Source organism: Pseudophryne corroboree (assembly GCF_028390025.1).
Source record: "Pseudophryne corroboree isolate aPseCor3 chromosome 3 unlocalized genomic scaffold, aPseCor3.hap2 SUPER_3_unloc_29, whole genome shotgun sequence".
NCBI classification, from domain to species: domain Eukaryota; kingdom Metazoa; phylum Chordata; class Amphibia; order Anura; family Myobatrachidae; genus Pseudophryne; species Pseudophryne corroboree.
Window position 1 is genome coordinate 620,599 of NW_026967518.1, and position 17,264 is coordinate 637,862.

General features: G+C 48.0%; 1 protein-coding gene and 1 pseudogene across 1 annotated transcript in view; both read right to left on the bottom strand.

Moving 5' to 3' along the window:
- Positions 1-17,264, bottom strand: part of LOC134983913 (oocyte zinc finger protein XlCOF6-like) — a 127,435-nt gene that overhangs the window by 87,479 nt on the left and 22,692 nt on the right. The window lies entirely within an intron of this gene.
- On the bottom strand, positions 10,001-10,103 carry LOC134983926 (small nucleolar RNA U13; annotated as a pseudogene).

Here is a 17,264-nt window from a genome sequence, read left to right on the forward strand (position 1 = left end):
CCCCTATTACAGAATCTTACTGACTCTACCAGCCCTACATGACCAAGGTCCATGTACCAGAAGCAGCTTCTGCCTCCTTACTGACTTAATGTAGGCCCCTATTACATAATCTTACTGACTCTCCCAGCCCTACATGACCAAGGTCCATGTACCAGAAGCAGCTTCTGCCTCCTAACTGACTTACTGTAGGCCCCTATAATACAATCTTACTGACTCTCCCAGCCCTACATGACCAGGGTTCATGTACCAGAAGCATCTTCTGCCTCCTTACTGACTTACTGTAGTCCCCTATTACATAATCTTACTGACTCTCCCAGCCCTACATGACCAGGGTCCATGTACCAGAAGCAGCTTCTGCCTCCTTACTGACTTACTGTAGGCACCTATTACATAATCTTACTGACTCCCAGCCCTACATGACCAGGGTCCATGTACCAGAAGCAGTTTCTGCCTCCTTACTGACTTACTGTAGGCCCCTATTACATAATCTTACTGACTCTCCCAGCCCTACATGACCAGGGTCCATGTACCAGAAGCATCTTCTGCCTCCTTACTGACTTAATGTAGGCCCCTATTACATAATCTTACTGACTCTCCCAGCCCTACATGACCAGGGTCCATGTACCAGAAGCAGCTTCTGCCTCCTTACTGACTTACTGTAGGCCCCCTATTACATAATCTTACTGACTCTCCCAGCCCTACATGACCAGGGTCCATGTACCAGAAGCAGCTTCTGCCTCCTTACTGACTTACTGTAGGGTCCTATTACATAATCTTACTGACTCTCCCAGCCCTACATGACCAGGCTCCATGTACCAGAAGCAGCTTCTGCCTCCTTACTGACTTACTGTAGGCACCTATTACATAATCTTACTGACTCTTCCACCCCTACATGACCAGGGTCCATGTACCAGAAGCAGCTTCTGCCTCTTTACTGACTTACTGTAGGCATCCTATTACACAATCTTACTGACTCTCCCAGCCCTACATGACCAGGGTCCATGTACCAGAAGCAGCTTCTGCCTCCTTACTGACTTACTGTAGGCCCCTATTACATAATCTTACTGACTCTCCCAGCCCTACATGACCAGGGTCCATGTACCAGAAGCAGCTTCTGCCTCCTTACTGACTTACTGTAGGCATCTATTACATAATCTTACTGACTCTCCCACCCCTACATGACCAGGGTCCATGTACCAGAAGCAGCTTCTGCCTCCTTACTGACTTACTGTAGGCCCCTATTGTCACAACTGAGGGCCTGAGCTGACGGGAGGCAGCCTCAGTTGTAGAGGCTGAGTTGTAGTGAAACCTGGAAGGTTGTATCAGACCCCTGGACATGTAAGTTACATGTAGGAAGATTGCCCGAAGGCGTGACCACGACAATTAAGATAAAAGTCAATGATGTTTATTAACAAACTCCATGCAACACAGCAGTAATAAAAGAAATACGTAAGATCAGCAATAACATATCACAGTTCCTGGGTACTACAGGGTGGCCACAGGGCTCTGGTTGTATGGGTACAGTTCTTATTGTCCTAGATGGAAAGTCCTTACCAGGCCCGACTGTAGTAGTGGGAATAACCCAGGATCGTACCAGCTGATGTTCTTCGGGAAGCTGGACTGCTGAAGATGAAGTGGCTGCTGTGGGTACTGGTTGGAACCAGTCAGATGTAGACACGGAGTGAGTGCTGGGTGGAACCAGCTAAATGATATATGAAGCTTGAGAGCGATGAAATACAAATGAAATATGAAGCTTGAGAGCGATAAAATAATAATACCGGTGCTTTAAGGGAAGCTGATCTCTGCTGGAAGCTGAGTGCTGGAAGCAGGTGAATCTGTAGCTGGAAATGAAGTAGTCACAGAGGACTGCAGAGTCAGGCTGCACCGCAGGTGGTAGGCTGGAGTGGGTCTCTTTAGTAGAAGCTTGGAGACAAGAGCTGGAAACCTGGAAAACAACCACAGGAGAGAGACTGGAACTAGGTTTGACAACCAAAGCACTGACGCCTTCCTTGCTCAGGCACAGGATACTTATACCTGCAGCAAGGAAGGGATTGGCTAAGCAATTATGCAGATTCCAGGGGAACACCGGATTGGTAGAGATTGAACATGTGACAGAAACCAACATGGCTGCGCCCATGTTGGTACTTGGAGGGAAAGTTGGTTTGGAAATCCATGTGAAAACTTAGCAGCAATGGCGGCGCCGGCCGCAGAGGACAGGAGACGCCAGATTGACAACTGCATACTGGAACCACGCGGACAACAGCGGAGGCCGCGGCTGGCATGAGACGCCACTCTGACAACCTGTATACTGGAACACAGGAATGGCGGCGGAGGCCGCGGAGGATGGCAGACGCCATTCAGATGGTAACCATGGCGCCGCTGTGACAGCGTCTCAGAGTGACAGGATAGGGATGCAGAATGTGGACATCAGTATTACAGATGAAATCCGGCCCTGGAACGCTGAGCCAGCTTCAGGAGGCATCTAAACGGCAGGTAATGGCGCCCAGATACCCGGATCGTGACAGCACCCCCCCCTTTTAGGAGTGGCCCCAGGACACTTCTTAGGCTTCTGAGGAAACTTAGAGTGGAAATTCCGGACCAAGGCAGGAGCATGGACATCTGAAGCATTGGTCCAAGAGTGTTCTTCAGGACCATAGCCCTTCCAGTCAATAAGATACTGTAATTGACCGTAACGGAAACGTGAATCCAGAATCTTGGCAACTTCATACTCAACTCCCCGTTGAGTCTGGACTTTCGGAGCCGGAGGAAGTGCAAAATGAAACGGATTCAGAATCAGTGGTTTCAAAAGGGAAACATGGAATGTCCTAGGTATTTTCAAGAAGGGAGGTAACTGGAGTCTGTAAGCAACAGGATTGATGACTTGTTCAATTTTAAAAGGACCGATGTAACGAGGTGCAAACTTCATGCTGGGAACTCTTAACCTCAAATTCTTTGTGGACAACTACACACGATCACCCACCTTGAGAGCAGGAACCGCTCTACGCTTCTTATCTGCAAACTTCCTGTACCTGAGCGATGCTTTGAGCAGAGCCGCTCGTACATTCTTCCAGTTGTTTGCAAACTGACGCAAGGTGACATCCACTGCTGGAACAGAAGTTGCTGGAAGCGGCTGGAATTCTGGAACTTTAGGGTGGAATCCATAGTTGATGAAGAATGGTGTAGAAGAAGATGAGGAATGGTATTGGTTGTTATGGCTGAACTCGGCCCAGGGAAGGAGTTGAACCCAGTCATCTTGAGAGGAAGACACATAAATGCGGAGGAAGGCCTCCAAGTCCTGATTCACCATCTCAGTTTGACCATTGGTCTGAGGATGGTAAGCTGTAGAAAACTTCAACTTGACTTGGAGGACTTGACACAAACTTCGCCAGAATTTGGCTACAAATTGTACTCCTCGATCTGAGATAATCTCTTCAGGAAGACCGTGGAGTCGGAAGATCTCTTGAATGAACACTTGAGCCAACTTGGAAGCTGACGGAAGACCGGTGAGAGGAATGAAATGTGCCATCTTGTTGAACCGGTCAACTACCACCCAGATGGTATTAAACTTGTTGCACGTAGGCAGGTCTGTAACAAAGTCCATCGACAAATGGGTCCACGGTCGACGGGGAACAGATAATGGAACCAGTTGCCCCGCAAGCGACTGGCGGGATACTTTGTGTTGGGCACACTTTGGGCAAGATGCAATAAACTCCATGACATCCTTCTTCAGAGTTGGCCACCAATAGGACCTAGAGATAAACTCAAGGGTTTTCTGAATGCCTGTATGTCCGGCAAAACGGGAAGCATGGGCCCAATGCATGAGCTTCTTCCTTAACACCGGCTTCACAAAACTTTTACCTGGTGGGGGCATAGAGTCCATCCCTACTGTGGAGAATGCCAATGGATTAATAATAGGATGCTTGTCTGAAGACTCCGATTCATTTTCTTGCTCCCAAGAGCGGGAAAGGGCATCGGCCTTGCGATTCTGAGAGCCCGGACAGAACTGGAGTTTAAAGTCGAACCTGGAAAAGAAAAGTGCCCATCTGGCCTGACGAGGATTAAGACATTGTGCGCTTTTCAGATATAAAAGATTCTTGTGGTCGGTAAGTATAGTGAGTGAATGTGAAACTCCCTCCAACAGATCTCTCCACTCCTCTAGAGCGAGCTTGATGGCTAGCAACTCCTGGTCGCCAATGGCATAGTTGCGCTCAGCTGGGTAGAACTTCCAGGAGAAGAAACTGCAAGGATGTAGATGACCATCTTTAGCTCTCTGGGATAACACCGCTCCTACTCCAACGGAGGAGGCATCCACCTCAAGGATGAAAGGAGAGTCGATGTCGGGCTGTTTCAGAACCGGTGCAGAGATGAACCGTTGTTTTAATAGATGAAAAGCTTGCGTAGCGTCTTCAGACCACTTGGACGGATTAGCACCCTTCTTGGTCAACGCAGTGATAGGCGCCACAATGGTGGAAAAGTCTCGTATAAACTTTCTGTAGTAATTGGCGAACCCTAAGAACCTCTGGACCCCTTTGAGGGTTAAGGGTATCGGCCAATTCCGGATTGCTTGTAGTTTCTCAGGATCCATCTCTAGTCCGGAACCGGACACAATGTAACCTAGAAACGGAATGGATTTGACTTCAAAAACACATTTCTCTAATTTGCAGTAGAGATGATTGACACGGAGACGGGACAGAACCTCCTTTACCCAGTAACGATGTTCCTCTAGATTATTGGCAAAGATAAGGATATCATCTAGATAAACCACGACATGGCGGTATAAGATGTCTCTGAAGATCTCATTCACTAAATGCTGGAAGACAGCTGGAGCGTTTCTCAATCCGAAGGGCATGACGAGGTACTCATAATGTCCATCACGGGTGTTAAAGGCGGTCTTCCACTCGTCACCCTCACGGATCCGGATGAGATTGTAGGCACCCCTCAAATCCAACTTTGAAAAGATGGTTGCTCCGCTAACTCCTATCGAAGAGCTCTGTAATCAAGGGTAAAAGATATCGGTTCTTGACGGTAATGTCATTCAAACCTCTGTAGTTGATGCACGGCCGCAGGTCACCGTCTTTCTTCTTTACAAAAAAGAAGCCTGCGCCAGCTGGAGAAGAAGAAGGTCGAATAAAACCCTTCGCCAGATTCTCTTTGATGTACTCCTCCATGCAATGCGTCTCTGGTAAGGACAATGGATAAATTCGGCCTCGAGGTGGAACCTTCCCTGGGATGAGATCAATTGGACAGTCCCATTCCCTAGGAGGAGGAAGGATATCAGCAGAAGCTTTACTGAATACGTCCGTGTAGTCTTGATATGGAGGAGGTGAAACATCAGACGACCTGGAGGAGGAAGAACAAACAGGAAGTACTTTGGACAAACAGGTCTCAGCACAGGAGGGACCCCATGCCAGTATTTGCGTAGTTGTCCAGTCAATCGATGGATTGTGGAGACGGAGCCATGGAAGGCCCAAAACCACTGGATGTGTGGCTCTTGGAATCACTAGAAAATAAATAAATTCTGAATGAAGAACTCCTACTCTCAGATGAACTGCTAGAGTCCTTAGAGAAATAACTGCGTCAAAAATCTTGCTACCATCCACGGCAGTCAAGGAAATGGACGAGGAAAGTCTCTCGGTGGGTAGGGACCGCCATTTAACATATGCTTCCGTTATGAAATTCCCAGCTGCTCCGGAATCTAGGAGGGTAATAACGTTCCTATAACTTTGAGCAATTTGAAGCGAGACTGGGAGATTACAATCATGAGGAGATGGAGAGGAGATCATTACTCCTAGCCGGCCCTCTCCTTGGCGAGCTAGGATTTGAAGTTTCCCGGACGTTTGGGACAGGTATTGATGGTGTGAGACGGAGCTGCACAGTAGAGACAGAGAGACTCAGAAAGACGTCTTCGGCGCTCAGCGGGAGATAGACGGGAACGACCAATTTGCATGGGCTCATCTTTGGATGGAGACGGTTGACGAGGAGGAGGAGCAGAAGATTTTGGAGCAGATAATCTTCCTCGCTCAGTTGCTCTTTCTCTGAACCGCAGATCAACTTTAGTGCATAGAGAGATTAGCTCATCCAACTTAGAGGGCAAGTCTCTGGTAGCTAATTCATCCTTGATGCATTCTGGTAAGCCATGCCAGAATGCAGCATACAGGGCCTCGTCGTTCCATGCCAGTTCGGATGCCAGGATCTTGAACTGTATAAGATACTGTCCCACAGTACGTGTTCCCTGGCGTAAACGGAGAATCTCAGAAGAAGCTGAAGTTACCCGGCCTGGCTCGTCGAAGATGCACCTGAATGTTGTTACAAAGTCAGTATAGGAGGACAGCAGGGTATCGGACTTCTCCCATAAAGGTGATGCCCAGTCAAGGGCTGAGCCACTGAGAAGGGAAATAATATAGACAATTTTAGTACGATCACTGGGGAAACTGCCGGGTTGTAGCTCAAAGTGAATTTCACACTGGTTGAGAAATCCCCTGCAGAATCTTGGAGATCCGTCAAATTTTGCTGGCGTTGGAAGATGAAGTTGTGGAGTAGAAATGGGTAAGGTGGGTGGGGTTACAACTGGTGTCGCTGTGGTGGACGCACCGGATGCGCCAGATCCACGAAGGGTCGTTTGGATCCCATCCAGCCGAGTAGAGAGATCCTGGAGACAGTGGATAATATGGCCTTGTGCAGCCTCCTGATGTTCGGGTCTGGCTGCCAGTTCTTGCATCGGCCTGGTCGCTTGATCCTGATCTCCGGCTGGATTCATATGGTCAGCGCTTACTGTCACAACTGAGGGCCTGAGCTGACGGGAGGCAGCCTCAGTTGTAGGGGCTGAGATGTAACGGAACCTGGGAGGTTGTATCAGACCCCTAGACATGTAAGTAACGTGTAGAATAACTGCCCGAAGGCGTGACCACGACAACCAGGATAAAAGTCAATGATGTTTATTAACAAACTCCATGCAACACAGCAGTAATAAAAGAAATACGTAAGATCAGCAATAACATATCACAGTTCCTGGGTACTACAGGGTGGCAATGGCCACAGGGCTCTGGTAGTATGGGTACAGTTCTTATTGTCCTCTAGATGGAAAGTCCTTACCAGGCCCGACTGTAGTAGTGGGAATAACCCAGGATCGTACCAGCTGATGTTCTTCGGGAAGCTGGACTGCTGAAGATGAAGTGGCTGCTGTGGGTACTGGTTGGAACCAGTCAGATGTAGACACGGAGTGAGTGCTGGGTGGAACCAGCCAAATGATATATGAAGCTTGAGAGCGATGAAATACAAATGAAATATGAAGCTTGAGAGCGATGAAATAATAATACCGGTGCTTTAAGGGAAACTGATCTCTGCTGGAAGCTTGAGTGCTGGAAGCAGGTGAATCTGTAACTGGAATTGGAGTAGTCACAGAGGACTGGAGAGTCAGGCTGCACCGCAGGTGATAGACTGGAGCGGGTCTCTTTAGTGGAAGCTTGGAGACAGGAACTGAAACCTGGAAAACAACCACAGGAGAGAGACTGGAACTAGGTTTGACAACCAAAGCACTGACGCCTTCCTTGCTCAGGCACAGGATACTTATACCTGCAGCAAGGAAGGAATTGGCTAGGCAATTATGCAGATTTCAGTGGAGCAGCGAATTGGTGGAAACTGAACATGTGAAGGAATCCAACATGGCTGCGCCCATGTTGGTACTTGGAGGGAAAGTTGGTTTGGTAATCCATGTGGAAACTTAGCAGCAATGGCGGCGCCGGCCGCAGAGGACAGGAGACGCCAGACTGATGACTGCCCACCAGAACCACGCGGACGACAGCGGAGGCTGCGGCAGGCATGAGGCGCCACTCTGATAACCTGTATACTGGAACACAGGAACGGCGGCGGAGGCCGCGGAGGACGGGAGACGCCATTCAGAAAGTAAACATGGCACCGCTGTGACAGCGTCTCAGGGTGACAAGAGAGGGATGCAGAATGTGGACCTCAGTATTACAGATGAAATCCGGCCCTGGAACGCTGAGCCAGCTTCAGGAGACATCTAAAAGGCAAGTAATGGCGTCCAGATACCCGGTTCGTGACAATTGCTTGCGAAGGAGAACCATCATTTTCACCATTACCTTGGTGAGAATTCTCGGAGCCGTGGATAGACCAAACGGCAACTTCTGAAATTGGTAATGACAATCCTGAATTGCAAATCTCAGGCAATCCTTGGAGGATAAATGTGAACATGTAAGTAGGCATCCATTATGTCTATCCAGACTAGAGATTACTGCCTACAGAGATTCCATCCTGAATTTGAATTACTTCAGGTAGAAAATGAAAAATTTTCGATTTAGGATCGGTCTGACTGAGGCGTCCGGGTTTGGAGCCACAAAGAGGCTTGAATAAAAAAAACCACTCCCAGGGGTAAATTTACTAAGGTGGGAGTTTTTTTAGAACTGGTGATGTTGCCCATGGCAACCAATCAGATTCTACTTAACATTTGTCAAGCTGTTTCTAGAAGATAATAGATACAATCTGATTGGTTGCTATGGGCAACATCACCAGTTCTAAAAATCTCTCACCTTAGTAAATTTACCCCCCTGTTGGAACAAGGGAATCAGGGTAATGACCTGTTCCTGACTCAATTTTGAATGGCTGCGCTTACTACCTCCCTGTCAGGGAGAGAAACTGGTAAGGCCGATTTAAAATCGGTGTGGAGAAACGCCTTGAACTCCAGTTCGCATCTGTGGGACACTATTTGTAAAACCCACGGGTCCAGGCCAGAATGAACCCAGAACTGACTGAAAAATGTCAGGCACTCCCCCACTGGGGCGGACCCTCGCAAAGGAGTCCCAGCGTCATGCAGTAGATTTGGCAGAAGCAGGAGATGATTTCTGCTCCTGTGATCCTGAAGAGGTGGACCTCTTCCTCTTCCCCTACCTCTATATGCAAAGAAAGGGAAACTTTTTACTTCTTTCGTACCACATGGGCTGATTTTGTATTTTTTTTATTTTGTGGAGGGACAAAGGGCAGAAAAAACAACTCCCCTGTGGCAGCTGCCCACCAAATCATCCAGGACGCTACCAAACAAGGTCTCCCCTCGAGTACGGGAGAGACTCCATAATCTATTTTGGAAGCAGGAAGCGCCTTCCACTGGTGAATTCTCTGTCATGGCTCCACGCATGGATGTCGTAGCATACTATATATGATCTAACGTTAGGAGAATCTCAACCATAGCTAGCGTCAATACTGGATGATAAAATTATCAGAGCACTTTGCAATAGCCCTACTCATTCATGCACATGCAATGTAGTCCTGAGTAAAGTCTCATGGGTTGTATAAGTAAATATTAATGTATACACCAACGTGCGGTCTGTCGGCTCGTTATGGACAGATGTCCCAGTTACAGGCAGAGTCACTTTCTTATTAACCGTGAGAGGACCCTTCTTAAAATGGGGGGTGACTCCCCCTGTCCACTGCTGGGAATGGCTAACCTGAATTCCCTTGTGAAGCATGAGAGGAAGGAAAAGGTTTCCTTTTCTTTCTTTATATAGGTAAACCTTCTTCTGTTGGTACAGGAGGGTACACCGTATTGTCTTATAGCTACAATCATGTACTGAATATTTCTAGTTAATGTCGGAATCATTCTGGAAAACTAGTGTCGACACAGGATTCAGAGTCTGTGTCGGTATCAGTGTGCATTACAGAGACAATGTTAGGAGACCCCGAGGGGCCTGGTGTGGATGAAAAAGAAAACTTTGGAAAAACACCTCTTCCACAGACTGTCTCCAGGATGTGCCTGAGACTCAGACATATTATCACTCAATGTTTTCACCCATACACGTTTTTAGTGGTGTCGGACGGTCCACCACATTATACATATACACACATTTACACACATATATATATATATATATATATCTCTATCTGTGTCCCTACTAAAATTTCCTCAGGGGAAGACCACCCTGTCAGACATGCTACATACATGTGCAAACACCCCACAGACACTCCGGGGCTTATACGGGACAGATCCATTAATCAGAGGAGTAATGTGCGGAGTGGTAACAGAAGGACTGCACATGTCACACAGCCGTGTGAACTCTCATCATGTAAACTCTGTCAAGGGACACAGAGAGGATTTTGTCAGCTCACAACCCTGCGTTAGTAGCAGAGAACTGTACAACAAAGTTTGCCACAGACCTGCAGCCAGCGGCGGATTGGCACGCCGAGACACTGGACCAGATTCCGTTTGGTTGGTCCGTATGTCCCCTCCGTGGCTGCCGTCATCCCCAATGCTGGCCGGCTGCCGTGATCGGAGCTTAGCTCCGCTCGCGGCAGCCAGGCCCGGCGCTACCCGCACACCAAGGGCCGCGGACAGGTGGATGACTGCTGCGGCTCAGGAGAGAGGGCGGTGGGTGGGAGAGTTAGCTGCTAAATCCCGCCCATTTGATTAGTGATGCCTTTCGGAGCTCCGCCCTTCACCGGCAGCTTTTTGTGCTCCCAGAGGAGGGGGGCGGGGCCAACCTGGGCGGTTCTGACAGTACTATAACAGCAAACCCGGGGCAGTCGTGGTGCTAGCGGAGCCCGCCTTCCAGCACTGGAATCGGCCCGTTCGGAGGCTACAAGACCCCAGGGACAATTCGTCTCTGGAGCCAGCAGCTGAATGTAGGTAAAGAGCAGCAGCTGGCAGTGGGGCGAGAATGGCAGTAGTGCGGGCGCTGTGGTGTAATCCTGCTATCCCTCCTGTGTGGTGTCACACCTCTCTGTAGTTACAGTGAGTCTCCTGTCTGGCTGTCAGCTTCTACAGTATGTCCCAGACTGCAGCACAGGTCCTCCCTCACTCCTCTATTCCCAGTCTTACACTCCCCTCTCCCTGCTCACTCTGCCCCTCCCTGCCTCCCTCTCTCCTCCTCATACCCCCAGTCATTGCTGGCTGCTTAACCCCCCACTTCCCGACCACCTATAACCCATCTTCCAATTACTCTGTGGCGTCATGTTGTAGCAAATGTACATGATAATATGTCAGGCACCCTGCTGCTACAGCAATACTTCTGCGTCAAACCAACACACTGGAGCCAGCAACAGTGATTCCAGCACTTTATAAAGGTCAGGAATGAAGTGAGTGTATCCAGCTCCATTCACAGTACAATTGTCAGTCACAGACAGTGGTACAGTACTTCATATTATATACAGGATGGTGCCACTATGTGCTGTGTGGTGACATTGGGCATCGGTGCTGCCCGCCGGGGGATGCTAGTGCTGCCATGCTCATGTGTATGATATGGGCACGCTGCTGCATGATAGTGACACACGCAGGCTGACAGGCTACATACATGATAACAGGGATGTGATGATGATGATGATACGAGCAGGGTCATGTGATACAGCATCACTGGCATGTCGTGCTGTAGAAGAGACGGGGATCATTAGGGATGAATGGAGGATCAGATTCTGGATTTGGTTGAAGCCTCAGGATTTTCAAGTGAGATTTGAGTTCAGTGAAATCATGACTTGGCACGATTATGTGGCCACGCCCCTCCCCCACGAAGCCACGCCCATAAAATTTTGCGCCGCGCACTTTCTGTGCCAGCGCTTTAGCAGGCCCTTTGAGCAGTAATTCCGCCCACTTGACAGACTACATCCCCTCAACAGACACCACCCCTATTAGGGCTGCTTCCATAAATTTCCCAGGCTGGTTTCCGGTCCCAATCCGCCCCTGCCTGCGGCGCCCTTTTATTCATATAACAGTATATACAGAAATATACACAGCACTAATTTAATTTTGCACCCTGATACAGTGGTGAAGGAAGGATCAGCGTCCTTGCATGGAAGGAGGGAAAAATGGCGCCGAGTAGTGTGCTGGCTGACTGAGGAAGAAGTCCCGTTCTCGCAATGGCGCGCTTCTCCTCAGTGTGCGTTACTACATTTTTATACTGGCGGGGGTTAGGACAGTGCCACCACACTATTGCCCTCATTCCGAGTTGTTCGCTCGCAAGCTGCTTTTAGCAGCTTTGCACACGCTAAGCCGCCGCCTACTGGGAGTGAATCTTAGCTTATCAAAATTGCGACCGACGGATTCGCAATATTGCGATTAGACCTCTCTTAGCAGTTTCTGAGTAGCTCCAGACTTACTCGGCATCTGCGATCAGTTCAGTGCTTGTCGTCCCTGGTTTGACGTCACAAACACACCCAGCGTTCGCCCAGACACTCCCCCGTTTCTCCGGCCACTCCTGCGTTTTTCCCAGAAACTGTAGCGTTTTTTCCCACACGCCCATAAAACGGCCAGTTTCTGCCCAGTAACACCCACTTCCTGTCAATCACATTACGATCGCCAGAGCGAAGAAAAAGCCGTGAGTAAAATTCCTAACTTCTTAGCAAATTTACCTGGCGCAGACGCAGTGCGGACATAGCGCATGCGCACTAAGCGGAAAATCGCTGCGATGCGATTAAATTTACCGAGCGAACAACTCGGAATGAGGGCCTATATGCCCTTATGTGCTAGTGTTAAAGGAGGATTTTATGCCCTGCACCTTGCACCCTGCAGTGCCTGTTATGTGTGGGAGCATGGCGCGCAGCGTTCCGTTTGCTGCGCTGTACCTCAGAATGCCGTCACTGTAGAAGTCTACTTTTCTTCTGCTACTCACCTGTCTTCAAACTTCTGGCTCTGTAAGGGGGGTGACGGCCGGCTGAGGGAGTGAGCATCTAGGCGTACCCAGCTATCAGCACCCTCAGGAGCTAATGGTGTCCTGTAGCCAGAAGCAGAGCCATTGAATTCACTGGAAGTGGTTCCTACTTCTCTCCCCTAAGTCCCACGAAGCAGGGAGACTGTTACCAGCAGATCTCCCTGAAAACAAAAAAACCTAACAAAAGTATTTTCAGAGAAACTCAGTAGAGCTACCTTGTAGTGCATCCAGTCTGCCTGGGCACAATTCTAAAACTGGAGTCTGGAGGAGGGGCATAGAGGGAGGAGCCAGTTCACACCCTTTGAAAGTCTTAAACTGCCCATGTCTCCTGCGGATCCCGTCTATACCCCATGGTTCTAATGGTGACCCCAGCATCCTCTAGGACGTATGAGAAAATGTATATACCAGCACTACCTATGTATGGGTATATGGGTAGAGTAATAACTGATATAAGCAAGTGAAATATAAAACGGATTTAAACACGTTTTATTTATCAAATTTATGAGATCCTTTCACAACGGGATTGTGATCTCAGAAAAAAAAACTGGTTTACAGCTGCTCCCTGCAGAGCGTTACTACTGCATACAACCTAAGTGCTCCCTGCAGAGCGTTACTACTGCATACAATCTATGTGCTCCCTGCAGAGCGTTACTACTGCATACAACCTAAGTGCTCCCTGCAGAGCGTTACTACTGCATACAATCTAAGTGCTCCCTGCAGAGCGTTACTACTGCATACAACCTAAGTTTCAGACATATATATTGGTAGATGCTCAATTAGCTAAGTGATATCATTCAGGTGCTCGAAAGGGAGCGCTTGAATTATATCACTAAGCTAATTGAGCATCTACCAATATATATGTCTGTTGTGAGAGGCAGAGAGGTTCCTGCATTAGGAGGAGGTGCAGGTCCTGACATGCTACATGGAGCATTATGGGGTTGCTCCAAGGTAGGTGGCTCTTAGCTTAGACATATTGTAGTAAGGAGCCATTATCATGTGACTCCTTGCTGGTTAATATTAGACCCAGATTGGGGTAATGGAGGTGTGAGGTGTGGTGCCTCTGGACTGGCTGAGCTGGATGGCTTTAGTGTGGCATACCTTTACATTCTATAAACACTTTTCACTTATTAATTTTTTAACACTATTTCTCTATTTTAATTACATTTCATGTTTGTATCAACCTCTCTATAGCTTCGGCTTCCTTAATACTAATTTATTAACACTATAATTTTTTCACTGGTATGCTACGCTGGGCTTTCTGGCTTATGCCGGTGTTTTGAGGTGCCACACCCTGCACCTAGATATAGCGCTAAGGTCCCCAAACATACAGAGACGCCTTGATGCGGCATTGGGGCTTAACCACACATTTGTGCAAATATGTGTAACGAAGATCTCTGAATTCTATTATTATGTGGGATTTATATCTGGTTACTGTTATCATTCAGGGTGCTGGGGGAAACCAAATGCCTTTTTTTCTTCCAACCTAAGTTCCCTCTGCAGAGCGTTACTACTGCATACAACCTAAGTGCTCCCTGCAGAGCGTTACTACTGCTTACAACCTACTGTAAGTGCTCCCTGCAGAGTGTTAGTACTGCATACAACCTAAGAGGCCTTTTCTGGTAACCACTATGTCTTACAATGACCACTTTGTTACTACCCATAGCGTATCACACGTTAGGACAGTGTTACTACCTATAGTGTATAACAGTGGGATCGTTCTCAAGGGCACAAAGAAACATATATGTTCAATTCAGCACATATTTTGCCATTTGTGTCTCTCTGTGCTGAGTACTTCACGTCTGTGATCACGCTGACCTCTATTGGAAATTCTCGGTCATTACTGTGTTATTTGAGTTGCATTACATCATGTTTACTTGAAATTTTGGCTCGGATACCCCCGTCACCCCGACTAAGAATGTCATTTTGAACGGAGTCATCTTGATGTAACCTCCTGACAGCGTACTACTGCTCCTTTTATTTATAGATTGTTTGTATTTTCCTATCTCTGAGAGGTCAGTCTCTTTGTAGCCGGCTTACCATGCCTCCAAAAAAGGTTAAAAGGTATCAAATTGGCCCCACCTGCCCATCTCTTCGGTACCTCGAATTCAGGTGGTCCTTCTGAGACCACTACATCATCTGCTTCTTGTCAGATGCACAGCCCAGCTGTAATGGCTGAAGACGTCTTAGGACACTCTAGATGGTCCTGTTACTCTACGCTCTATACATTCTATGTTATCTACATTTAAGGACTGAAATACCTCAGAACTTAACTCTAACATTCAAGCTTTGAGGTCCAGTATCAGTGAGATTGGCACGCGTACAGACTAAGATGAAAGAGATTGTTGCATCTCACAAAGATCTGATTTCAGCACGACACCCTTCAGGAAGACACGGTCTCTAGTCGTGATAAAGTCATTGATTTAGAAGACAGGTCTCGGAGAAATAATATCAGAATAATGGACGTTCCGGATTCTGCTTCAAATGCTGAGCTTTATGATTATGCCACGGTCTTCTTTTCAGAAACTTTCACTGAAGGCTTCTGCCGTGGACCTTCTTATTGATAGGATCCATAGACTCCCAAAGTCCAAACAGGCCCCTATCCAAGTACCGAGGGACACTATGCTCAGGGTCCACTTTTTTCATATTATAGAATGAATTCTACGGCCTGCTTTGTCTTTCTCATCCACAACTGAGTGCCTGGGTAATCTGCAGCTATTTCTGGATATTTCTCCTGTGATGCTGGCCAAAAGACGTCTATTCCACCCAAGGAAATGTACAATACAAATGGGGCTTTCCTACTAAGCTTATTGTAATGCGAAACGGCACCTTCACAGTGATACCTTCACCCGAGGATGGCCCTGCTATTCTGAAAAAGTGGGACACTCCTGTTGACAGCCCTTCATGACACTTTACCTAAACCAATCCCGGAGGAGTTGTCTTCTGTCTCGAAGTAATATGCTAAAGGAGTAAGACTGCTGCAGACACTCAGAGTTTGTTTCCTACTTTAACATGTGCCAACTGGGACTAAGTTACTGGGCATGGATCTATTTTTAGGCCAGATTTATTTGCTCTTGTTATGGGTATAAAACTTATCTTTTTTTTCTGCTGCGGGGTACACTGGACTCCACAAGGATAGACATTGGGGTGTAGAGTAAGATCTTGTTCCGAGGCACCAACAGGCTCAAAAGCTTTGACTGTTCCCAGAATGCATAGCGCCGCCTCCTCTATAACCCCGCCTCCCTGCACAGGAGCTCAGTTTTGTAGTCGGTGCTTGCAATAGCAGGCACGTTACAGGGGGGCTGCTCCAGCAGCCCTAAGAAAAAAGCTTTTTTGCTGAAAAAAGAAGTCTACAAGGGCTGCAGCAGAGGTTAGATGTCAGGAGACATTTCCTGCTGCAGCTTCATCTCTCCCCCAGTGGCGCTGTACACTCCCACGCCCTGGTTGCCGAGTACCTACAGCGGAGGATCCGGTTTTCTTCTGGTCAGTCACACATGGCCGAAACTCTCCTGGATCGTGTGGCCGCACTTTGGGAGGAGGTAAGTGGGTACTGCTCGCGGGACCCACACTTTATCACGATCCGGCGCTGCCAGTGGGAGGCGGGCCGCGCGTGCTGGCGTTGACACTGTGGCAGTACAGGGACCCCATTAGACCACCAGGGCAAGGGCACAGGTCAGTTTCTCTCAAAAGCCATTTTTATGCAGCCCACAGTACCGGTGGTGAAGTCCAGCAGAGGGATAAGGCTTGGACCTTTAGCCCCTTCCCCAGGGCGCCACTTAGAGTAAATGTTCCCGCCCTGGAGCTGCATATCTCTCTCTCTCACTCCCAGTCAGTATTTGGGCGCCATTACACACAGCAACACTGTTCCTGGGACTGTTTGGGCAAATCCTCCTCTGTAAAGCCGCCTGCATGTCAGCGCTGTGTTTTTTACAGGACACTTAAGTATTCTACATGAAAAAGTGCATTTAGTCAGGGTTATTTAGTACAAGTACCCTGTGATATACATCCAGTCTTTACTGTGCATTGTTATATCTATTATCTGTATAGCTATATCTCATTGTATGGCTAGTCCAGTGCAGTATTATTGCCTGTCATAACTTCTTCATTGTACAACTGTGACTATATGTGTGCATCTGGCTGCTGTGTGACCTCCATTTCGTGTTTCTCACTCAGCTTGCTATCCCTATATTCTATAACCTCTGGGGGCTAGGTGCGTCAGGTTTATTATTAATATAGGTTGTTCACAAGATATACTTAGTGTGTATTTTTCTCTGTGATTTTAGTCACCATATCTCTCCTGAATTCCTGTTTGTGCTGAATACACTGCACGGTTCAGGTATTGTGCTGCTGATATTATACTGTGTTACCTTATATTGCGATTTATAACATGTCCGCTACTGAGGGTAACGGTTCTGTGGCTGATCCCACCGGGAGTGGTGATGAAGCTGCAGACACATTTGAGGAAAACGTAGTAGCTGAAGGTTCTGGGGGTTCCTTGCCCCCCAGTGGGACGGTAGCAACGGGGGTTCAGAATGACCCACTGTGGGCTTGGGCTACCTTCTCCATGCTACTGACTATGCAATTTACCAGACTAACGCCCCCTATGGGACCTCCTGTGTT